General features: G+C 42.7%; 1 protein-coding gene across 10 annotated transcripts in view; it reads right to left on the minus strand.

The window, feature by feature from the left end:
* Positions 1–25,175, minus strand: part of ELMO1 (engulfment and cell motility 1) — a 526,860-nt gene extending 501,685 nt beyond the window's left edge. For 4 of the 10 annotated variants that reach the window (XM_087917597.1, XM_087917595.1, XM_087917594.1 and 1 more), the window contains exon 1: positions 24,930–25,161. The gene's annotated coding sequence lies outside the window, so the exon portion shown is untranslated. Of the gene's footprint in view, positions 1–24,369; positions 24,783–24,929 lie in introns of those variants that run through there. The other 6 variants (XM_026702241.2, XM_026702239.2, XM_087917593.1 and 3 more) reach the window with 5 other exon arrangements.
* Positions 25,176–26,111: the final 936 nt, after the last annotated feature.

Genomic DNA, 26,111 nt, shown 5'->3' on the forward strand with positions numbered 1-26,111 from the left:
GGATGCTCCGAGCAGCTCTTAGGAGAACACACTCACTTTTATCTCCTGTGGGGTGTGTCTCAATGACTCAGCTTATTCTCTGATTTGCCCACGCCTCCTACGTTGCAGCTCACACTTCTTCCTACGACACTGCCTAGGATCAAGGCAACATTCGTCTACTTGATTCCCTGTCAGAGGCTGCTCCGATATGCCCTCCTCCTCCTCCTGATTAATCTCAGGCTGTTCCTCTCGGTTATCTGCTGAAACCTGAGGTATTATCAGGGGGAAAGGCATTGCCAAAGTGGAAGGTCCTGGGGAGGAAGGCATTCCCAATTCCTCCTCCTCATCTTCCGAGTCCTCTTCTTCTAACAGCACAGGCTCGGGAATCAGAGCCACAACGTTGGACTATATATGCAGATAGTGCTACAGTATGTTAGGAACCAAAACAAATTTTCAGCATTATTAAATACTAAAATACTTATCCTTCATCTATTCTTTAATGTCTGTCTATCTGTTTCTCCCTCTCTGTGTGTATATTTGGGTAGATTATTAAAAGTGGGGAAATGGATGAAAACACTTCAGAACACACAAATGTTGGTAGTAAGGTAATACGTATTATACAGTCTGCACCAAAGAATGAAAGTCAAAATAAGCAAAAACAGTTATATATAAGAATATGCTTCTATTAATTTTTTTGTATGAAAGAAAGAATTCATGCTGGGAAAAGCGTCAAAGTAAGTTGAATGCATCAGGAAAGGTTTGCTTCAGAAGTAATAGTGATAAACCAAGACATAGTGGGATTCAAAAATTTTTACTACCAGTTCTGTGGGCACGGCTTGGTGGGCATGACTCAGAGGTGTGATTCAACCAGTATAACAACTGATTTGGTGAGCGCACACTTTGGGTTTGCTACTGACCTCCTGCAATCTCCCTGTCTTCAACAGCTGATGCACAGCAATCTGCTGTGTAGCGCAAAGCAGCTGAGCTTGAAAAACAGGAAATAAATGTCAGAATAGAGCCTGGGTGGGTGGGCCCAGCAACTGATCATTGGAGCAAACCAATTCACTCACCATGATCCTTGGAGTTACCGGTTCGGCCAAACCCTGCTGAACCAGTAGAATACCACCACTGGATGAATGGGTTCTTAATAAAGATCAAACATAAAAATGAGTGACTTGTACAGAGAAAAACACTGAAGAGGTTGGCTCATATAGAATGAATGAGAATAGAACTGAAAAAAAGGATCGAGATAAAGGGTAAAGCTGAAAAAAATGTGCTTGGAGGAAGTATATGAAATAAGAAGCAAATTAAGCAAAAATAATTACATGCATGGAATATGGATGTAGTAGTAGCAACTAGTCTGCAAAGATTATAGGTGGTCCTCAACTTACAACCATTCCTTTAGTAACCATTCAAAGTTATAATGGCACTGAAAAAAGTGACTTATAACCATTGTTCACACTTATGACTTTTGTAGCATTCACATGGTCATATAATTAAAATCCGGATACTTAGCAACTGATTTGTATTTATGACAGGTGCAGTGTTTTGGGATCATGCAAGCAAAGCCTATGGGGAAGACAGATTCACTTAACAATTGTGTTATTAACAACATCTGTAGTGATTCATTTGACAATTGTGGCAAGAAACATCATAAAGTTGGGCAAAACTCAATGACTTGCTTACCAACAGAAATTTTGCACTCAATTGTGGTCATAAGTACTACCTGTACCCGCCTTTATTATTTTTTTATGCACAACTCAAGGCAGTGAATGTATATAATATTCCTTTTCACTTCTACTTTCACCACAACAACAAAGCTGAGAGGGGAGTTGACTAAGAGAGTATGACTGGCTCAAGGTCATCCAGCTGGCTTTCATAGCTAAGGTGAGAATAGAACTCACTGTTTCCCACTTACTAGCCTGCTGTCTTAACCACTAGATCAAACTGGTTCTGAAACATGAATGGTTTAAAGCGGATGTCGGCAACCAACGGGATGACACTGGCTTGACCTGGCCGCAACCGACGCCTGCCTTGGTGCTGATGGGGTGGGAATGGGATCCAGGAGGAAGGGATGTCAGAAAGGGGGACAGCTTGCAGTGCCCAGCCATGGCTTTAAGCTCAGGGCAGCAGGAAAAGGGGCTGGCCCTGCTGAACCTCACATGCCAACCCTGGTGGTCAGACTCGGAGAAAGCCGGAGCACCCTCGCCAAAGACGCTTGCTCATCAGCCAATTCCCCCCCCCCCGTGCATGTGTGCCTGTGCATGTGTATCTCTTTCTTGCATGCATGCTCTCACTGTCTCTGCATCTCTTCTCTCTCTCACACACAAAGCCGAAACTCGGCCAAACTGGCAAGCTCTCCTTGGGGCTCTTCGTTACTCCTTTTATTTCTTTTTGGAAATTTGGGCTGGCTGAAGAACATGTGACAGCTGCAGCAGAGGCTTCCCTTTGGATGACCCTCCTCTCCTTCTCACCCTCCTTCTCCTCTCACTGTGGCAGGGGTGGGAGGGTGCGCATGCATGGGAAGACCCCTCTCTCAAGTGAACAGCCAGGCTCCAACAAAGTGCAGCAGAGGCACCTGCAGGCTGGGCGGGTGCTCACTTAAGGAGGGTCCTCCTAATTTTGTACACCATCCTGGCCCTGCCACAACCGGTTAGGGGGTCACAAGAGGAGAAGGAGGGGAAGGAGGGTCGCCCAAAGGGGAGCCTCTACTGCGGCTGGAGCACATTCCTCAGCCAGCCCAGATTTCCAAAAAAGAAGAAATAAAAGGAGTAGCGAAGATCCCCAAGGAGACCTTGCTGGCTTGGCCCAGCTGCAGCTTTCCAAGAGAGAGAGAGACATATACAGACATATAGAGACAGATACTGTGATGACCCAAAGCATGGCACAAAAGCAACGAAGTCACAAAAATAGGTAAAGTCCCTTTAATACCTCCAACTTGGTCCTCCATATCCAGTTATCATCGGCTGGAGAAAACTCTCCCAAGAATAGTTTCTAAAGTGAAGAAATTCCATCCAAACCCAAAGTACATATAAATTATAAATAAAAACCAACACAAAACATGCTGCAGCAATTAACGAGACAGAGCAGGATAAAGAATTGAAGATTTCAAAAGATAATTAAACACACACAGTTGGGAGGACGCCAGAACTCAGATAAGACCCGACAAACCAAAATAATTCATGCTTTGCTTCCATCAAGGAGCAGTGTGCAAACACCCCCTTTATCCTGTTTTTTCAGCTGCAGCTAATGAAAGGAATCAGGGCCTTTTTCTCCCCCGGAACCCACGTTGCTCCCTGCATGCCCTAGGATGAAGAGGGGGTGGGCCTGGGTCTTCCTCTGAATGCCCAGATGGACTGTGCCCTTCCCCAGTTTCCTCCACAGCCACCAGAGCCACACTCCCACTCCCTGTCAGCCTTTCCAACCTCTCCCTTGGAATCAGATTCCAACAGGGGCATGACAGATACACATACACACAGAGGGAGGGGGAGACAGGGGGAGAGAGAGAGAGAGAGAGAGAGAGAGAGAGAGAGTGAGTGAGAGGAAAGGAAGAGGGGAGAGAGAGATATAGAGTGGGAGAGAGAGAAATAGAGAGATACTGGGGGGGGAGAGAGATAGAGAGAGGAGGAAGAAAGAGGGGAGGATAGGGAGGAGAGAAAGATATAGAGATACGGAGGGAGGGAGGAAGACACCAGAGGAGGAGAGGAGAAGGGGGAGAGATACAGAGGGAGATATACAGAAAGAGAGATACAGAGAGGGGGAGAGGGGAAGAGAGGGAGAGGGGGAGAGAGAGATACAGAGAGAAACAGAGAAGGAGAGAGAGAGAGACAGAGATAGAGAAAGGAGGAGGGGAAGAGAGATATAGAGAGAAGTGGGAGAGAGGATGGGAGATAGAGAGGGGGAGAGAGACATAGAGATACAGAGAAGGAAAGAGAGTCAGAGGTACAGGAGGGAGAGAGAGAGACAGAAGGGTTTTGTGGCTGGGTAGGCATGGCTAGGTGGTCATGTGACTGGGTCAGAGTGAGTGACATTGAGGTGGATATGCCCACCCAGGTTTTGTGGCTCCCAGTATTATTTTTTCCTGTGGGAAATGGGCAGGGGTGAGATTCAAAAATTTTAACAACTGGTTCTGTGAATGTGGCTTAGTTGGTGGGCATGGCTTGTTGGTCGTGTGACTGGATGGGCGTGGCCAACTCAACATCACTGATGTCAAAGGGCACTTCTCTTCGCCTGGCCTCTGGGGTTGCTGCAATGGTCGTAAGTGTGAAAAATGGTCATAAGACACTTTTTTCAGTGCAATTGTAACTTCGAATGGTCACTAAATGAACTGTTGTATGTCAAGGATTACCTGTACAAAAATACAAAAAGCTTCTTACCTTGCAAAAAGCTGTCTTAAATACCAATCTTTAGATTAAAAATACCTGCAAGCTGGAGTTATAAATCAGGCAGGGTGCCAGAGCACCTTGGGGAATTAAAATAGTTAAAATGGGCATTGGTAGAAGTTACCGTGAACGCCCTTTCTATCTATGCTGCGAGAGAGCCCAGGATGGGTTGACTCATTCCTATGATGTCATTTAACTGAGTCTGTACTAAGATATAAAAGCCAGCCCCCGGGAGAGACCCCAGCTATGGCGAAGATACTTGACAGAGTGAAAAATGTCTCTGAAAGCCCAAAATAAATACAGAAATAGTCTTACCTTCTCCGGAAGAATCAAGGGAGGGGCTGGGCTCTCTTGCAGCATAGATAGAAAGGACATTCACGGTAACTTCTACCAACGCTCATTCTCCTCCATGCTGCATTGAGAGCCCAGGATGGGACATACCAAAGCTTGCATGTCCGCGAGCGGGTCCTCGTCCTGCTCATCACACTGACCGTGGAACCACTCGTTGAAGCACCCGTCTGCCGAAGGCTGCAGTCACTGAGGCAAAGGCATCCAGACGGTAGTGTCTGATGAAAGGAGATGGGGATGTCCACATGGCCGCACGACAAATCTCCAAGGATGCTTGGATCGCCCAGGCAGAAGTGGCCGTGCTTCTAGTAGAGTGCACCATCAGACCTTGGGGAACCAGAAGGGCCACAGCTTTGTAGGCCTGCTCAATGCAAGACCTGACCCACCTGCTAATAGTAGAAGAGGCCTTGTGCCCCAAGTGAGAAGAGAAAAAGGAAACAAACATGGCTTCCGACTTCCTGAAGGAGGAAGTATGCTTAATGCATATTCTAAGAGCCCTTCTTGCGTCTAGCGTGTGCCACTGCTGCTCTAAGTCATGGTGCGGGAGGGGGCAGAAGTCAGGCAAAACAATGTCCTGGGACCTGTGAAACCAGGTGTTAACCTTCAGAATAAATAGGGGTCCAGATGAAGAACAACCCTATCATCGTGAAAGGAACAAAGGTCCTGTCTGATGGAAAGCGCAGCAAGCTCGGAAACCCTCCTGGCAGAAGTGATGGCAACAATGAACACTACCTTCAGTGTCAGGAAACAGAGAGACACTGTTCTAAGGGGTTCAAAGGGGGGCTTTGTAAGGGCATTAAGGACCATATGAAGGTCCCAAGAAGAATACCTGTGAACCACTGGAGGGTGCAGGTTGGAAGTCCCTTTCAAAAACCTCCTGACTGAAGTGTGATGGGATAAGGAAGGAAGCGAACCCCATGAAAGGACCAAGGAGAGGGCCACAACCTGCCTGCGTAAGGTGTTGGGGGCCAAACCTTTCTCCAGCCCATGCTAAAGGAAGCTAAGAACTTCTGCCAACTGGGCTGAAGCAGGAAAGACCCTCCCTGAGGCACCATCGGAAAAAAGCATTCCAGGTGGCATCATAGATGTGCCTTGTAGAAGGTTTGCGAGATGCCAGGATAGTGAGGATGACCCTTTCTGGAAGATCAGCCTCCTCTAGCCGCTGCCGCTCAAGTGCCACACGGTCAGCTTGAACCCCTGGGGCTCTGGGTAGAGCAGGGCCCCCTGGTGAAGGGAGATTAGATGGGCTGGGATCCTCCAAGGATAGGTTGACCAGGTCTGCAAACCAGGGCCTCCTTGGCCAATAGGGTGCCAGGAGGAGCTCCACACCTTCCTCCAACATCTTCCGAATTACTGCCGGAATGATGGGAAGCAGTGGAAAGGCATAGAGGAGACCCTTGGGCCATCTGCACTGAAGAGCATTGGTCACCTCCGCTTCCTGGCAAGGAAACCTGGTGAAGAATCTGGTGACTTGGGCGTTTTGAGGAATAGAGAAGAGATCCACCTCCGGTGTTCCAAATCTGAAGGAAAGATCCCTGAATAGAGACGGAGGAATGGACCATTCTGCCTGGTCAACTAGGTTCCTGCTGAGCCAGTCGGCCTGGGAGTTGTTGACCCCGGAGATGTGGTCGGCCGAGATCGACAACAGGTGTTTCTCTGCCCATAACCCCAACCGTAGAGCCTCTCTCATGAGGGCTTTGGACCTCATCCCCCCTTGCCGGTTGACATGAGCCTTTGCAGCCATGTTGTCCATAAGGACTAGAACATGAGAGCCGGTCACTGATTGCCTGAAATGCTTGAGAGCCAGAAAAATGGCTCTGAGCTCTAGCCAATTTATGGGAAGGGTCTGCTCTGACCTGGACCAAACGTCCTGCGCTATCTGGCCCTGCATATGGGAACCCCAACCCAGGAGGCTGGCATCGGTGGTTATCACTAGCCTGTCTGGGTCCCTGAACAGGAGTCCCCTCCAGATTGATGGGGAATGCCCCAATTGAGAGATCTACGGATTTGTGGCGGGAGTGGGACCTTGATGGAGGAGTGGCTGGCTCCTGCTCATTAGTAGGGAAGCAGGAACCATTGGAGGGGTCGGGAGTGGAGCCGAGCCCACGGGACAATGCCAATACAGGAGACCATCTTCCCCAGAAGTTTGGACAGCAGCGACAGGGGGACAAGTTGATGTTGCTGAATCTGATTGATGATGTTTGCAAGGCTCTTGCCACGAGCTGGAGACAGGAAAACCTGGCATGACATGGTATCGATGACTGCTCCCAAGTGTTGCAATTTGGTTGTGGGAGAGAGCTGGCTCTTTTTGGTGTTGATGTAAATCCGTGGCTCTGGAGACATGACGGGGTAATTTGCAGATCCTGATGGGCCGCATGGATGGAAGAGGATAATCAAAATGTCGTCCAGGTAGCATTGGATCCTCACTGGAACAGAACGCAGAGGTGCCATCAATGTTGCCAGAACCTTTGTGAAGACCCTTGGAGCCAATGAGAGGCCGAAGGGAAGTGCTCGATACTGGTAATGGGTATTCTGATAACAGAAACGGAGAAGCTGGTGATGATGAGGCCAAATTGGGATGCGGAGGTAAGCCTCAGTGAGATCAATGGAAGAGAGAAGGTCACCCTCCCGAACGCTCTCTAAAATAGAATGCAGAGTCTGCATTTTAAATTGCCTGTATTTTACAAATTGGTTGAGAAATTTGAAATCAAGGATGGCTCGCCACCCCCGAGGCTTTGGGAAAGATGAAAAGTCTAGAGTAAAGCCCACATTCCCATTGAGAGGGGGGAACAGGTTGAATAGCCCTGATTTCAAGAAGGTGCTGAATGGCCTGATTCATGAGGGCTTGCCTGGAAATGTCCTGAGAGACAGGACAGATGAAAAAAATTGGGGGTGGCGTTAGGAAGTCCAATTGTAACCCCGACCTAATAGTGCTGAGCACCCAGGCATCCGTCATTGACTCCTCCCATTTGGAGGCAAAGAAGGTTAGACGACCTCCGATGGGTGGGGAGAACGAGGGATTACTTAGAGCAACGGAAGGAACAACCCCCTCCCCCCCGAAATGGCCGTTTACTAGTAGAAGGTTGTTGCCTGCCAGAAGTTTCCGCCCATTGGTCTTGGCATTGGGAGTACGGCCTGTGAGAGCAGAGGAAGCGAGATGAGGTCTCCGCTTGGAAGGCAGAAGGGCGATAAGGAGCAGGGTGATAGTCGGCTTTCTTCCCAGAGGAAGAGAGAATTTTACATTTATCTCTGGTTTCGATGAGATAAGGTTCCAGAGCATCGCCAAAAAGCTTATTGCCTGCGAATGGAACTGAAGCCAGCTTCCATTTTTGGTGTGACTCTGCCTGCCAATTTCGGAGCCATAAAAGTCTTCTTGCTGCTACAGAAGATGCCATGGCCTTGGATGCAAATTTGGCAGAATTGAGAGTGGCATCTGCAGTGAATCCCGCCACTGCAATAATCTTATTAAGGTCTTGGTGAGACCGAAGGACAGAAGCAGGCAATCTATTCTGGAATTGGTGCAGCACCATATGGATACCCTTGTGAAAAAGGATGCTGCTGTTGAAGCTCGAACAGCCCAAGCAGTGGCCTGGTGATTGCACTTGAGGGTCTGTTCAGAGCGTTTATCATCCAGTTTCAGGATATCTTCTGGCTCCGTGGGAGTGCCAGAAGATGCGAATGAGGCCAGAACCGGAATGTCAACAGAAGGCACTGCCAGGGCATTGTTCAGAGCTGTGCTGACATTGTAGAAATGCTTATCCAGAGAAGATGGGCGAGGACCTGCCGAAGGAGAAGCCCACTGTTCTTTGACCATGTCCAGGAACAAAATGGGAGAAGGCAAAACCTCTATATGCACTACAGGCTTGGAGAAGAGCGAATCCCCTTGGCTAGAGGGATTTCCTTGTGGCTTGGGAGCCACTTCCTCTGGTGACAGCCTGGCAGCGACCAAGGCCTTGCTGAGTAATGGCCTGAAGAGAGTAGGTTTGAAGACCAATGCAGAGGATGTCTGCTCTGGGCGAAAATCCTCCTCCTCTGAAAGATTTTGGTCAAAAAGCTCACCCTCTTCACACTCTGAATGAGAAGAGTAACTGTGTTCAGATGGTGAAGGCCTTCCTTCCTTCCTCATCAACCTCCTCCCATTCTGGTAGAGAAGAATGGACCCTGAGGTCCTGGGGCCTGTGTAAATCAGGATGATGAGGCAAGGAACTTATAGATTGAGAAGGGAGAAGGGCCTGAACCCTTTCCAGAGGTTGAAGAATTTGCTTGAAGCCTTCAGCCAATCCTGCCTAATGGCTAATGAGACAACATCTTGGATATCCCCTGGTCAAAGATAGAGGCAGAAGGCCTAAAGCCCGTTGCTGTGGGAGTGAAGGTGGCTTCAGGCCTAGATTGAGGAAAGGTTCGGGGGAAGGAGCATAGGGCACAGAAGCCTGTTGGAAATAAGGGCCAGATCTGCTTAGATCCTGAGGATCTGATTGTACTGCAAGAACCTCAGGAGACCAGGATGGAGGATGGAAAGGCTCATAGATAACTTCTCCTCCCCTGGGAGGGCTTGGTTGGGGCCCACAAGTATCACTTGAAACATGCTGTTGTTGCACTCCCTTCTGTTGAATAGTTCTGTTGAACTGCCTCTCTAGAGCTGCATGTCTGCGCTTCTCTGCTCTGAGTTGTCTTCTTAGGGGTTAGAGCCTTAGCTTTGATTTTAGCAGCCACCTCCCTCTGGACTGATTGGGTGCGTTGCCTATGTCTTTTTCCCTTATTGGGCTTAAGAGACTGTTCCACTGGGGGGGAAGCTCTGCCTGAGCCTTATCTTGCTCCTTTTATAGAATAAAGGCTCTTGCGTTAGAAAGAAGCTATTTTAGAAATTTTTCTATTAAGCCCCTTAGGGCATAAATGGCCCTGGGCTTATAAAATGGCTGCTCACCTCATGGTGGAAGGCTTGAATCCAAGATGGCCACTGACTACAGGAAACAGGCTCCAAGATCGAAGAATCGCTCCTTAGGCTGTACAGAGTCCCGAGCAAAATCAGCAAGGGAAAACAGAGCGACCAGCCACACAATCAGCTGGCTTGTGCTCTTATCAGTTTGCCGATCATTTTAACAATCACTCCAAAATGCAGGTGTGGGGGAGGTCTACAGATGCTGCCCAGCTTGCCTGCATAGAGCTCTGTAACACTGCTCCCAATGTTGCAGGAGAGAGAGCCCTGCTCTCCTGGAACAGCAGCTGCCCTGGGAGCTGCTTGAAGCGAGGAAAAAAGTACTGAAGATCGCTGGTGAGTGCTCTCTAACAGAAATGCTTTCAGAGACACAGCTACTGACTGAAAGGAGCTGAGTCAAAAGCTGGGGTCTCTCCCCGGGGCTGGCTTTTATATCTTAGTACAGACTCAGCTAAATGACTTCATAGGAAGGAGTCAACCCATCCTGGGCTCTCGATGCAGCATGGAGAAGAATGGAATGATAACTATCAGCAGTCAACTCTTGCTCATAAAGCAAAACCCTTTAGCAGAGAGATCATTTAAGCTCAAGATCATTTAAGCATTTCTCCAGGAGAAGCAATCCATAGATCCATTTGCATCATTAAAGACACCAGCTGGTCTCTCACCTCACAAGATATCCTAAGGAAATCGCCCAGATTTAAGGAAAGATCACATGCCCCCCAGAAAGGCAGTAAAAAAAATCAGTGCCTAGCTTACATCCTGCCTCTTGGAAGTACACCCCAAAAGGACAGTGCCAGGAACCACTAAAGCAGTGAAGGAAGACCCCCTCCCCAGATAGAAAAAAAAACCACGAGGCAGGAAAAAATTCAAACACAATAGAAATAATTAAATCACAACAGTAGCTGTTGCTTGTTAAACCAATTACCAGAACAAATAGACTAGGAACTAGCCAGATTTCTCAACCTAGTTTCTTTTCAGGAACAGAGATTAACTTTTCTCCTTCCAAATAAAGCTGAATATGAAAAATTATTCCATCAATAAACACAGGATTAAACATCACCAAGCACAGAATTAAACTTCACAAAAAAACATTTTTAGACCAAAACTCAAAAAGGGTATGTAAACTCGCATTTGAATGTCAATCTTTCTACCTAGCCAAGAAGTCTTGCTGAATGTCACTCATCTTGGTTCCTTGTCATCAAAAGTTTCTTTCTGACAGCTCTGCTTCATTATTCAATTATTTCTTCAAAGTGCTAAATCACTCCAACAGGGGAGTATTTCCTCCCAAAAGCAATGTAAAAAGCTTAAAACAACCCTTCCCCTTTAAGAAAGTTAAGCCCCAGAAGCTCCAGAGACAGAAAGTCTAGGCATACTGCCAAGAATGTAACAAGGGTCAATGGAGAGGCAGTTTCTGTAAACAGGGTGTTAGGAATTGATAGTCACCTAACAGTTGGGTTGGAAATATATAAACCAGGATAGACATTCAATACTGTTTCAGGGAATGTAGTAATTGTAATTGGGTGTGGTTCCTCAAACAGTCATAAGATGGAGCCAGAAACCTGGTTTCCTAGCTTTTCTGTTGTTAGTTGCTAGATGTTCTGTTGTTGCTTGATGTTCTGATGTTCGCTGTTTTTGGTTCCTGCATTTTCCCTACTGACTGTTGCTGATCGACGTTCTTCTTGGATTGTTGTAAATCTGTTAGTGAACTGTTTATGATACTGGACTTTTGTTATTTGGATTATCCCTGGACTGAATACTGACTGCTTTAACAATGTATGACTTGGACTGCTTGCTGGACTTTGCTTAACCGTTTACTGGAAGTAAAAACCTACATTTTACTATTCAGTGTATCTGTGTGTTGGCTGTGTGTTATTCAATACCATTCTCACTACGTCTCCCTGTGTGCACTCATTCTCCTAACGGGGAATTACCTCAACACTGGTTATGGGCCCAGACCATACCAGGCTCAAATAACTGAGAGTTAGTGTGAATACACAGTACTGTATACAGACAGCTGTTTAGTGTTTAATTGTGGGTTACTGTCCTGCTAAAGATGGCACAAGACGCTTCAACAAGTCTATCACTGATAACCTGGTTGGATGGAACAAACTATGTTTCCTGGTCTATGAAGTGCAGTCTACTTCTGCATAGAGAAGGGTTATGGGCTTCAGTTCAGGATCCAACGGATGTAAATGCTTGGGATCCAGATGATGAGGACAATGCCAAGAAGTTAGCTGACTTTAAACAAAACAACGAACAAGCTCTTTCTATCATTGGACTAACACTGAGTGACCAGCAGCTTGTCCATATTTGTGGAGAAGAGTCTGCTGCTAGGTGTTGGGAGTGCAGTGCATTATTAAAAATAGAGAGAGGTTTGTAATGATGTCCACGAGTAAGCAACATATATCATTGGCAAATGGATGGAAGATGAAAGCATCTGGTGAAGGTACTGCATATTTTTCATGTGTAAATGAGCATTTAACTATGTTGTATGTACCTAAACTGAAATTTAATTTGTTATCAGTAAGGGCTTTAGTTAATATTGGTTATGTAGTAACCTTTAGGGGAGATAACTGTATATTAGAGAAAGAGAGTAAAGTGTTACTGCTATTTTAGAGAATGATTTATATGTGACACATGATGACCAGTTGTAAATGGCTAACTCGGTTTATAACAATGTTAAGCCACATGACAAATGTATACATTTACTGAATAGATGTCTGGGGCACATTAATTTCAAAATGCTGAAACAAACTGTTAAATTGTCAGAGGGAGTAAAATTAAAAACCCTGTAGCAAATACTTAAGCTGTAATGCCTATTGTCAGGCAAAAAGCAAGGCTCCTGCAAACAGACTGAATGGGTTTAAGACCAAAGAACCTTTAGAGGTTGTGTTTGCTGACATAATTGGTCCAAAGAAACCCAGTTTGGGAGGTGCCTGCTATGTTTTGAGTATAATGGATCATTACTCACGATACGGTTTCTGCTATTTAATGAAAAACAAAACAGAAACATTCCAACATTTTTAATTGGCTGAGGTTTTCTGAGAGAAAAATGAAACATAGGGTAATTACATTAGTTACTGATAATGGGGTTGAGTTTATTAACAATAGATTCCAAACAATGTTAAAATTGGCTGGTGTTGAGCATAAACGTTCTGCACCTTACAGGCCAAAACATAATTCGATGGAAGAACAAAGAGGACAAACGTTACAAGCCATGGCTCACACTATGTTATCTGATTCAGGTTTGCCTGAAATACTGTGGGGTGAGGCCATAATGTGTAGTAACCATGTGTTGAACAATGCAGTGAACACAACAACTGGTGAATTGCCATTCACTTGGTGGCATGGCAAAAAACCAAATTTAAGTTATCTACACACATTTGGAGCTCCAGCATGAGTGCATATTCCCTCACAAGTAAGACTGAAAGGGAAACATAGAGCTAGGAAATTATTTTTCGTAGGTTACGAGGCCAACCATAGATCGTTTAGATTTTGGGATTCAGGCACAGCTCATGTTTACTGTAGTGCTAGTGCTAAATTTCTTGAGCACGTTGGGTGGAATAAACTGGAACAGGAATCCAATAATGTTATTGTTGACACCCAAGTAGTCCCTAATGACGAAATAGTTAAACCATCAATAGCCATTAAAGAGGAAGAACAGGAACAGGGTGAGGAAAAAAAACAGGCACAGGAGGAAGGAGAAGAACAGGAGCAGGTGGAACAGGAGAGTCCACCAGTAAGCCCTGTATTACCGAGACATTCAACCGAGTAACATGACCACCGGATAGATATCAGGCTAGTGTTGTATGCCAAGTAAATACAGTTCCTGGTAACTATAATGAATTGAAACTGTATCCTGCTAGGGATCAGGCTGCTTGGCAAGAAGCAATTGATAAGGAACTGAAATCCTTACAAAGGTTGGAAGTATATGAAATTGTCAGGTTATCACCAGGTGAACATGCCGTAGGGTGTAAATGGATTGATAAACTTAAGACCGGTGAGGATGGGACTGTTACCCATAAAACCAGGTTAGTAGCACAAGGGTTCAATCAGACAGCAAACGACTACGATGAGGTGTTTGAGCCTCATCTAAGGCTACTACATTACGAGCAGCATTAGTGTGGGCAGCTAAAGAGAAATACATTATAAATCATTTAGATGTAGAGACGGCATACCTGCATGCACCATTGCAACACACTATATACAATACTTAAAGAAGCCGTTAGGTATAAAAACAAATGATAATACAACTGATTGCTGGAGATTGAAAAAGAGTCTTTATGGCTTGAAGCAATTAGGATATGAGTGGATCCAGTGTATGGTGAAAGAATTAACTAAGATAGGGTTTGTAGCTGGCATGGCTGATCTTTGTTCAAAAGGGAAAGTCATGGTGTAGTTTCATTGTTGCTATTGTTTACTGGAGACATAGCATTAATCACCAAAACTGAGCAAGAAGCTACTGAGATTATTTCACTGTTAGAAAAGAAATTTAAGATAAAAGAGTTAGGTGAAATTAAGCAATATCTTGGTTTAAAGATAGGTGAAACTAGGGGAGGATACAAAATCTCACAGGGAGATAAAATTAACCAATTACTAAATAATTTTAAAATGGAACTTTGTAAACCGGCTAAAACACCAATGAGCCAGGAGTTTAGTCACAGTGATGTACAAAGTCCTGTTTTTGATAAAGAACATTTATCAGTCCTTGATTGGTAGCTTATCTTATCTCAGTAATTGGTCAAGGCCAGATATAGCATTCTGTGTTAACCAATTAGCCAGGTTTAATGCTGAGCCAGCTGAAAGGCACTGGCAAGCTGCTAAACATGTGTTAAGATATCTGAAACAAACAATGCATTATGCATTATATTTGGAGCCTAAGGATGAACTAAGTCTAACTGTATATGCTGATGCAAAATTCACAACAGACATAAATATATGTAAATCAATGTCGGGTACTGTAGTATTATTAGGAAAAGTGTTGATTGGATGGAGGTCTATTCGACAAAAACATCTAAGTTTATCAACAATGAAGGCAGAATTCTCATGTTTGTCTCTATTATGTACAGATTTAGTTTGTTATAAGCAACTATTGATTGACATGGGAATTGGTGTAACAGCTTCTATTGTTGTTTATGAAGACAACCAATCAGCAATACAGATGGCTTCCAATCTCGCTGTAAAGACAAGATCAAAACACACAGATCTAAGATACTTAAATGTGAGACAATGTGTGCAAAGTAAATGATTAAACTGGAGTACTGCATGTCAGAGAATAACATTGCAGATCATTTTACAAAAGCCCAAGGCTCTGCAAAGCATAAGGCTTGCTGTGTGGATTATGGACTTAAATTGTAAGGTGTTATATATTGTCCTACCCAAAAGGTAGAATGTTAGGAATTGACAGTTACCTAACAGTTGGGTTGGAAATATATAAATCAGGATAGACATGCAATACTGTCTCTTTAAGGGAATGCAGTAATGTAATTGGGTGTGGTTCCTCAAATGGCCATAAGATGGAGCCAGAAACCTGGGTTGTTATGTTCTGTTGTTGGTAGTTGCTTGTTGGATGTTTTTGGTTCCTTTATTTTTCCCTATTGACTGTTGCTGATCGTTGTTCTTCTTGGATTGATGTGAGTCTGATTACTGAACTGTTTATGATACTGGACTTTTGTTATTTGGATTATCCCTGGACTGAATACTGACTGCTTTAACCATGTATGACTTGGACTGCTTGCTGGACTTTGCTTAACTGTTTACTGGAAGTAAAAACCTACATTTTACTATTCAGTGTATCGGTATGCTGGTCATGTGTTATTCAATACCACTCTCACTACGTCTCCCTGTGTCCACTCATTCTCCTAACGGGGAATTACTTCAACACAGGGCAATAAAGATTAGCCTAAAAACAACACCAGAATGTTTCCTTCCTGCATTCCTTAGAGGATTAGGCCTGTAAAGTAGAAAAAAGGAGATTTCTTCCAACAACTGGTTCTCTGAACTGTTTAGAAAATTAACAACAGATTCTAGCGAATGGGTGAGAACCGATAGAATCCCACTCCTGGAAACACGTTGAAATGGCTTTTTGAGTGTTTAAGTTTGCAGACTCCTGGTTTAAAATAAACTAAATTCACTTACATGTCTTTTCTTACCTTTAATTTCCTATCCTTGCTATTTACTTTTTTTCTGTACTTTGTTTCGCTTTCTACAAAAACAAAGAATGATACAAATATTTCTCAACTTACAACTGTAATGGAGCCTGCCCATTATGATCACTAGTAGTGACAGCCATTAAGCAAAATGGTCTCACATAATGCTCTCTCTGATGCAGATGTTAAATGAACATATGGCTCATTAAACAGAATACAGAATGCTCTCAAGGTCTCTTACACTTCCTGGGGCACCATGTGCTCTGCTTTATTCCCTCAGGATCCCCACAGGCCGATGCCATGCAAGGTAATGCGAGGCTTAGCTTTCCTATAGAAGTTGCCAGTAAGGTATTACCATAGTGAGTCTGTCAGGAACTCTGTTTTTAAGGAGGTTCCTTTTTTTGTTGAATTTGCTGAGTGTTTTTTTTTTAAACAGGCTCCCACAGGTTTGTGGCAATAGTAGCTGCTTATAGAATAACATATGGTTGCCATGAGGTAGTCTCTGTAGGAAAGCTTTCATATTGGTGGGGTATCTGTCTGCAAAACAATAAAAAGTTGCATGCTGCATGCGACTATGGAGCTGGCTGAGAATCAGGCTAAGTCTTGCAAGTGCCTAAGTCGAGGCCTACAAGCTGTAACAGCCCCTCATGCACCAAGCTTTAATCTCCCTTGGGTGGCTAAGTGAAAACCAGACCAAGGTCTATAAGCTATCATTTCCCCATACACAGATTGCTTCTGTTGCATGGCTTTAGGCTCCCTTGGATGGCTGAGTGGCCAAGTTGGGAGAGGCCAAAATGGGATAGATGGTGGAGATGGGGGCACTGAAGCATTCCTGGGGTTGACTGTAAGAATGAACAACCATGGGAACACTGCAATTTTATGTAGCTTTTGGGAATGTCTGTCATAACTGAACAGTTACTAAGCAATGGGTCATAAGTCAAGGGCTAACTCTATGTGTATACATTGTAAACAGTAATATGAAGCAATGAGTAATTTTAAGGAGAATGAATATACGAGATTTCCATTACTTAGAAAGGTAGAAGTAAAAAAAAAAAGTAAGAGCAGGTTGCCTATGTAAGGATGTGAGTTAAACTTATGTATCGTGTTCATACTGTATTTGTTTTTCCTATAAAAATTCTCAAAGCAAGATATGATTTTTCCCACTTTCCCATCACAATTTACAAAAAGCACTCTTAGCTGAGAAATAAGACTGTTTTAAGATCCTGCAATGAACTTCAAAGCCAAGTACAATATACAAACATAAATCTCCCCAATCCAAATCCATAGCATTCTGTCCATTAATAAAATTGCTCCAGATCAGAGGTGGTATTCAGCAGGTTCTAACCAGTTCTGGAGAAATGTTGAGTAGTTCAGAGAACCAGCAAATATCACCTCTGACTGGAGATTTTACAGTATCTTTCCCCTGCCACGCCCACCAAGCTACGCCCACAGAACTGGTAGTAAAAAAATTTGAATCCCATAATTGCTCCAGATGATGACCCATTTTCTCATTCAGACACAATCTTAAAGAGGCATTTTTCAATAACTATATGAAAATGCAGGTCAGCACCTTTCATAGATTACAACCTTTTGTGTAATTAAATAACTGTATCCTTGATTTCTGACAGCTAAGTATTATAAACCAGTTTTACAAACATTTTTTTTTTGCAATAATCTTGTATTCACAAGGACTTAATTTTTATAATTTAAAAAAAAAATCAGAATAATTTGAGGAAACTGTCATTTCTTAGGAAGTTCACTTACAATACGTATTCTGATGGTTTTGTAATTAAATGTAACTGTTGTGAACAGCAAAGAGATATAAACATTTTTGTTAAGATAGGAGGTTGCTATTATTTCAAAGAGGTTTAATAAATATTTTTCTTTCCCTTCTTATTTTATTAGCTCTAGAAACAAAATTTTCCAAAGTTGTAATTCTTCATGCACCAGGGTAATATTTAATTTAATTTTGCAAATAAATATCATAATTACAATGCCTGGATGGGAAGATAGCAACTCAAATTGTACCATTATTACTAAGGTTTGCAAACAAAATGGGCATTGGTATAATTACCTGAGAATACTCTTTCTATCTACACTGCAACATCTATCTACACTATTTTGCCTGGCCTGAGAATGTAAGGGCAACAGCAAAGGATAGAAAAGCAGCCAGGACTGATTCTCTGATGCCTCACTCTTTCTGGAACTTCTTCTGACCCTTTTTGGTGCTGGGTGTGTCTCAGTTGCTTGGGGAGGTGTGTAATCTTCCTTCCCTGCCAAGACACTGACCCGATCCAGCCACGACCAACGCCGGACTTGCTAACATGAGGGCTGGCAGGGTAGGAATTGAATCCGGGAGAAAGGGATGTCGGAAAGGAGGATGGGCCTCCAGTACCCAGCAACAGCTTTAAGAAGCTCAGGGCAGCAGGAAAAGGGGTCTGGCCCCGCCGAACCTCGCATGCCCACCTGAGGTCAGACTCGGAGAAAGCTGCAGCATCCTTGCCAAAGACACTCGCTCGTCAACCGGTTTCACCCTCTTTTTGTGTGTGTGTGTGTGTGTGTGTGTGTGTGTGTGTGTGTGTGTGTGTGTGTGATGTGCACGCACTCTCTGTCTCTGTATCTCTCCTCTTTCTCTCGAAAAGCCAAAGCTAGGCAAGCTCTCTTTGGGGTTCTTCACTACTCCTTTTAATTCTTCTTTTTGGAAATCCGGGCTGGCTAAGAAACGCATACCAACCATGGCAGAGGGTTTCCTTCGAGTGGTCTTCTTCCTCCTCCTCCCCTCCTCCTCTCACGACCCCCTGGCCAGCTGTAGCGGGGCCGGGAGGGTGTGCAGGGAGATCCTCCTCAAGCGAGCTCCACCAAAGCACAGTGAAGTCATGTATGGGGCGGGCGGACGCTTGCTTAAGGAGGATCTCCCTGCTCGCACGCACCCTCTCGGCTCCACCACAGCTGGCCAGGGGTCATGAGCGGAAGAGGAGGGTCACCCAAAGGGAAGCCTCCGCCGTGGCTGATGTGCATTCCTCAGCCAAAAAGAAGAAATAAAAGCACTTTATCGTTGCACTTTTTCCATATGAGAAGGAACTCATTTCTCTAGACATCTTTCCCTCCTGTCCATATTTGCATACAGAGCTGAACAAATCAACTCAAACCATGTGTGTTTCATCACTGAAATAGCAAAAGTCACTGATTTTCAATCTAAACATATAGACTTTTCCTTCAAATCAATTTAAGGTTATTTTAATTGCATGTGTATATTGATTCTTAAAAGATAATAATTTTGTATCTGACATAATTAAATATTTCAAAACTATACCAAAGTTGAAAACAGGACAATAAACATGAGCTGTCTCTTGTGCCATGTCAAAGTTATATCACTATTTGTTCATTTATAGTTATTGAGACATACAAATTGACGTGGAGTGCCTAATCTTTGCATTTAACTATACAGTAACCTGCATCCTATCAACAATGAGCGTACAGGCACACTGAAGATGCCACAACTGCTTTAGCACATACACCAATTGCAGACAATCTTACCCAATTCCTACATAGTTTCAGCATACAGGTAGTCCTCGAGTTAGGAATGTAGTGGTGCCTGCCCATTCCATTCGTAACCCAAGGATTCATGAGAGTGAATCTTGTACCTTGAATGGGATCACTCCCTCCTTTCACTCACGCATTCGCTAATCGAATGTAAGGCTCATTAAATGCATACGAGATATTTCAGAGTGGGGAAGACCATGGGGGGGAGGGCTAGTGATGGAACAGGCCACCTGCCTAAGACCACCCAAGGCTTCCCCAACACACTGAAATACCTCATGTTCTTCACAATTGCTTCCCCCACCCCAACCTGCCATGCCGGGTCACTTACCTTGTGAAGATCTAGCAAGCAGTCTCCTCTCCAGCCTCTCAGCCATGTGCACCCTTCCAATGCTCTGGTCAGGCCTCTGCAGGCCTTGCTCAGCACATTGCCAGCCAAAATGGAGCTTCTGAGGGGTGGATCTACCCCTCAGAAACTCCATTCGGACCTCCAGAGACCTTGCCCGGCAGGTTGCCAGCCAAAATAGAGCTGTTCAGGCATCCAGAGGCCTTGCTCAGCACGTTGCAGATCCACCCTCACAAGCTCAATTTCAGCCACCAATGTGCTACATGAATGTTGCAGAGCCTCTGCAGTTGTTCATAAGGGCGAAAAACTGCTGTGGTGCTGATTCATAGTTCTGGAATTTGTTCGTAAATGTTTGTAAATACATGATGCTTATCATGTAACTTCAAACATTCACTAAGAGAAATGCTTATAATCCAGGGATTATCTATAGTGTTTTCTTACTGATCTATACCACTGACATCAATACAAGGGTGTTGTATTTCTAAACCATATTATCAAATGGTTTTGGTGATGATGTACAAAAGGTAAGAAAATAAATTTACTAGAAACTGCCATTAAAAGGAACTAAAGCTAAATCAGATTGGGATTAGGGAAAGAGAGGCACTCACTAGAACATAGCTTGAATGTTAGATATAAAGAGAAAAAGATGTTCCAGAGCACAAAACAAAAGGGAAAAGTAACTACATCATTCTGGAAAAAGTTGCAACTGCTTTCAAGCAATGCCAACAGGTTGTAATGGAACCTTACACAAACTCTGAAGCAGCTCTTTCTCTTTTTATATTTTCTCTTTCTGTGCATAGTCTTTCCTAAACTGGATGAATACATTTATCATTTTAATGCAATTTCATGGGTACAAAAGTTGTGAAACTAAAAAGATAAAATTGTTGAATTTATAAAGCCAGATAAATAAAAGATTCACAAATTAAATAAGTTGTGTCACACACAAAGTTTATTACTTAAGTCACAAATGGTTGGATTTGCATTATTCAGGTGTATATGTGTGTGTGTGTGTGTGTGTGTGTGTGTGTGTTGCTTTTGCATTAGTTATGAAAAGAAAACTTTCCATAAACTATGTATAGGATGCTATACTTCTAGCTAGGAAATGTGAATATTCATCAGGCACACCTGGAGAAACTAGAATACAAAAAAAGATAGTTCAGGATCCGAAATTAAATAAGGGAAGAATATTAACCTCAAATCTTAAATATACTAAAAATCAATATATGTTACAGGTCTATGAAACATTTGAACCTGTAGCTTAATATGTGTTGAACAGGTTGATCTAAACAGGTTGATCTAAAGCAAACAGAAATAACATTATTTCTATTATACAAATCAAATGTTATGGCAAAAAATAGTTCTGATTCTAAAAAGACTGAAAATGATTACGGTAAAAAGATTACTTGGCTAGTTGGACCAACGGTCTAACCTACTTTGGGAAATTTCGTAGGTTCAGATCCACAGCACTGTCACAAAGAAACTTATATTAACAATATGTAGTATGCTGAGCTTGGAATAGACACATCTGTGTCACAGAGAACAAATTGTAACATGATCAATGACTTCATCAATATATAAAGATATAATCTGCAAGTGCGTATGGGAACACAAAACATCCATCACATTTTCAACTGTTAACTCAGTAAGGCTTCTTTGAATTCATTGCATAAGCCATCTAATTAAAAAACAACTTTGATTACATTATTTTGTTCAAAATGTAGAACAGTTGTAAATAAAGATTGGCAGCCTACTCTAAAAGTCGAATAAAAGGAAGACCAATATGTACAGCCTATTAGCAGAAATTTAGAAGGATTCATTGGAGTGATCCTAATTACTAAAGGCTGGAATGGAACTGAATTTCCAGATTTCCCATTACTATTAATAGTTTTCTTATTCAGTAACATGAAAGGCTCTCAGAACACAAAGGACATGCTACTTTTAAGCAGTACAGCATAGATCTATCATCCCCAACAGTCAATATTATCATTTACAGACTTTTATGTTTTAAAAATAAGAACTAAAAGAGGGGGAAAGTGCATAATCCTTGATTGTCAATATGGAAAACATGAGATCACATCCTAAACTATTTTCAATAGTTTAAACATAATGGCAAAAAATCCTGCATGAATTCACATTTCACAATCCAAAAGATTTCAGTAAACAAAGAAAGGAAGGAAGGGTGGAGCAGCACCACATAAGCAAACATTTGCTTGATAGTTTGCTACAGGACACTGTCAGGAAGTGCCATTACACACACCGTTGTTTCAGCTACAAGCCCATAAGAGAATAAACAGCAGACCAAAAATGTAAAATGGAGAACAGAAATTATTATTATAAAGCATACATTGCTACTAGAAATATACATTTACAGAAGTTACAGACAGAACCCACATGCTCCAAGCGGTAACAAAATCTCCATGGAGTAAAGAAGCTACAGACTATAGCCAAACTAGAAAGTAATATGACTATTTTACACATATTGTCAAAAGTGTCTCCCACACCATTTTAGGAAATATATACCATAAATATACCATTCACATAGAACCAAGGAAGAAATCTTGAACACAGAAGATAAATAATATTACCCTTGCTAAGGTTAATGTTTATATAACATACCCAAATATAAAAATTACTTGTTAGGTATATTCTTGTAATTATTCACATGAGATTTTACTTGTTTACAGAGCATATCTAAGCAGATGTTGTCTCATGCCATTCAGTGCTAAATAATGTACAAATTAATAACTCTGATTTGCTAATTATATTGTTTTGTTCTGTAAGTTAAAATAGTCATATTGTCCCATATAATTTTGTTTTGACCCAAGCCCTACATGCTTAAAGCAGTTTTCAATAAAATGTGCAAAAATAGGATCTGAAATAAATAGGAAAGCTCAAATAAATGTGTAAGAAAGATTGCCAAGACATTGTAAAACCTTACCACTTAAATCTCCCCAATGGAATGAGTTTAGTTATTTACTTGGAATTACCATAAAATGGTATAATGAATTCAACAAAGAAATAGAATGATAGGGGAAGAGCGAGATTCCTTATAAAGTTCTGTATTTTAATCTTTTGCTGTCCATTTTAACCTCTTTCATTTTAACTCTATATATTGCTTAGCTAGGTGCAATAAAATTAACATACAGGATAATATCCCAGGACATCTTCCAGGCTTACAAATGTTACATTACTAAATTCAAAAATACAAACTTGCACAAAATACAGTTATTCTCAGTGTACTCTAATTTATAAAGCTCCCTACCCTGATGAGTTAATCTGACCCAAAGGAAACAAAAAATTTTATGGGAAAGAGGATTTTAAGTAACCAAAAAGTAGTCCTTCAGAGAACTCTTTAGAAGGCAAATCCAAGAAGACTGGTCAGTAAGAAATAAGGAAAGATTACAAAACAAGGAACTACAGAATAATGTCAGTGGTCTCAGTCATACATTAGCACATGGCACTTACAAAGATAAAACCTGAGCCAACCACTTGAATTACAGGTTGTTGCTTACAGACTGTTGACTTTTAAGTACAATTTATATTTAGGATTGGCCTTGGAGTAAAGTCCACATTTTGGACACAGGGGACCACTGGTTGAAAGAGGGGTTGAAGAGGTCATCTATATCAAAATTGAACAGCCCTCTCTCAACAGATGGGGAGGGTTACAACATCATCTATCTCTAGTCTACAACACAGTCCTTTCAAAAGTTCCAAGAAGGCTTCAGACCTATTTGCACTAGATGACCCTGATGACACAGATAAACCTCCAAGTTACCCCAAAGACTCTCTAAAATAATGCAAATGACCACCTGTCTGCAAGGAGTATAAATCCTTCCATTCCCCACCATCCAGTCAGGGCTGAAGAAGCTTCATAGATGAGAAGCAAAACATCTTCAAAGAAAAACTAAAAAGTCCAGTTGTGCCTTAAAAAGGCACCTAGATGACTAAGAATCTCTATAGACGATTGGCCTCATAATTACATTGGTATAGAGAGCCAAGTTGTCAGGTAACAAATAAGTCAATTATTTAGTTTATTATCCATGTTACTATATGGAAGATGAAGCTTAGATATTCAGCTCCACACACACAACCAAATGTTTTGAATACAACTTTTTGTTTACCTTTTATAAAATGTCGAAGTGGAACTTTTTAATTCAATCATTACCTCACAAAGAGTCGTTTACCTTTTTCACCTGCCAGTAGTATTCTAGCTATTTTGTTAATAAAAGGACAATTTGCTTTGGGGGTGGGAGGAGAGATCAGGCGTTTTCACACGTGCAGTATTAGGAGTCGAGTGCAGAAACAGAGGTTCTTGGTTAAAAAAAAAAGAAACGATGAAAGATTGACTGAGAAAGGAAGCACTTTCTTGGTTTCTTCTGAAGACAAACGTAAAGTGGCTTACAACAGCCAGAGGCCGCTATTTGGGGCAGCACCCTAAAGGCGGGAAGTTGGGAAATGACTCCCCTCCCCGCCAAGATGATTCTCGAAGTGAGCCAATTGAGGGCAAGTACCAGCCATCCCGAGGACCGGGGGAATTTGCGTTTCTTCTTCCACCAATGCAATCAGCAGCAATGTCCTAAGGTTGGGGCTTTTCCCCGCAACCACTACGAATCTTGCCATGTTTAACAGAACCTCCCTTCCCCATTATTTTTTTTTTTTTTTTTGCTGTTGCTAACGTTTTCGACCTACCTCTGGAGAAGGCGATCGTGGCAGAATTCAAGAACCAACCTTTCCCTTGCGATTTGTTCAGGTGTCTTACCAACAATGGGGAGAAGGCGGTACTGGAGATAACTCTACGATTGCAACCACCTCACATATTACCTCACAACGCCGGAACACCATCGGCGCAGCACTCCTTTGACGTTTTCATTCGCAGGAGCTATCGCACCCTGATCCCCTTCCCCGCCTCGCTTTCAGTGCTGCAATTAAGGGCGGAGGTCCATCTGTTGTCGCCATGCATTGCGTTTCCCACGCATGCCTTCAATACCAGCTAGAGTCCCGCCAGCGCAGGTGGCGTCATTCTTGTTACAATACCCGCACAGCATCATACTGCCTTGGGGCTTGCAAGCGTCCTTCACATGACAGTAGGCTACACTGAACTCAGAGGACTTGACGTTCTTCATAACCAATAACAGAATGCTGTAGCTCTTTCCCTTCCCCTTCCCCTTCCCTTCCCCCATCCCCATACAAACACACGCCTCTGGCAAGCCACTCTCCTTCCTCCTCCCACTAACCAGAAATTAAAGTACCTTTTTCTAAAGTAGAAACAGTTTCACAAAGTGCAGCGCTAAACAATGAAGTTGGCTGCCCTGGGGCAGAAGGCGAGACCACAGCAGTACCTCCTACCGCCTCCACCACTGAAGTTCTCCTTTTGCCTCTGCTTGTTTTGATGTTTCTGATCCTCTTTCTATCCCATCCTCAGCCTCTCGAGCACTTATAAAGCTCCCAGCCGTCGTCTCTGCAGCCGCTACTGCTGTCGCTACTCTCACTTCCTCTTCCTCCCTCCTGCTGGCTGGAGGCACGATTTGCATTTCCAAGAAGCTGCTAAAAATTATCTAGATAGGCGCGAATCTCAGTGGGGGAGACGAATTAAGTCATTTAGGGACCGTGCTGTAAATCTTGAATCGCAATCCCATCCTTAACCACATTTATTGAGCAAAGAGCTCAGTAAAATTGGAACAGTATTGTCCAGGACTCGATACAATCAAATTCGCTGCATTTATATATTCTGAGTGTGTGTATGCACATATATATACATGTTTATGTATAAAAATTGTTGTATTGATCAAATTGTAATCTTGCAGTAAGATGTTCCGTGCTAGTAATGGAAAATCACTGTCAAATACTGGCTCAAGCAGTTTTTAGCTTCTGAACGTTATTGTGGTTAGAAAAATCTCCAAAAGAGAGTGGCAATAAATATAAACAATGAAATTAATTCCTCCCTTTTAACTCCAGGCTTAAATTTCTAATTAATGTTGCAATTACAAAATATATTTTGCCAGCTACTACCATAGATGATCCTGTAGTGCCTAAATCTATTGCATGTTATTTCTACGTTACAAAATTTCGGCTAATTCTCCAGATGCAAGTTATTCTCAATAGAATTTTAGGAGGTAGAGGACTTCTTTGAGGATGTACAGCAGCTTGTCAATTACAGATTTACAAACTGGGTCAGATTCCCAGCTGTACATTGAATTGTTCAAGTTAAGAGTGGCTGCTTTTATTATGATCAGCTCATTAAGCTGGCTGTTTCTGCCATAAACATTAGATGAGGAAGCCTAAAGGCATAAATTGCAAGCACTTTTGACATTTCAAGTCATGGATTACTTTATGTTCCATTGATCATTCATTCCTTAGAAATGAGTGAGTTTATTAAGTAGGGCCTAGAAATTAGAGGGGGTTTTGGAAGATGGAATCTTATTGCCTACTTG

This window comes from Pseudonaja textilis, chromosome Z, assembly GCF_049901715.1.
Source record: "Pseudonaja textilis isolate UNSWEBS1 chromosome Z, rPseTex1.2, whole genome shotgun sequence".
In the NCBI taxonomy this organism is placed as follows: domain Eukaryota; kingdom Metazoa; phylum Chordata; class Lepidosauria; order Squamata; family Elapidae; genus Pseudonaja; species Pseudonaja textilis.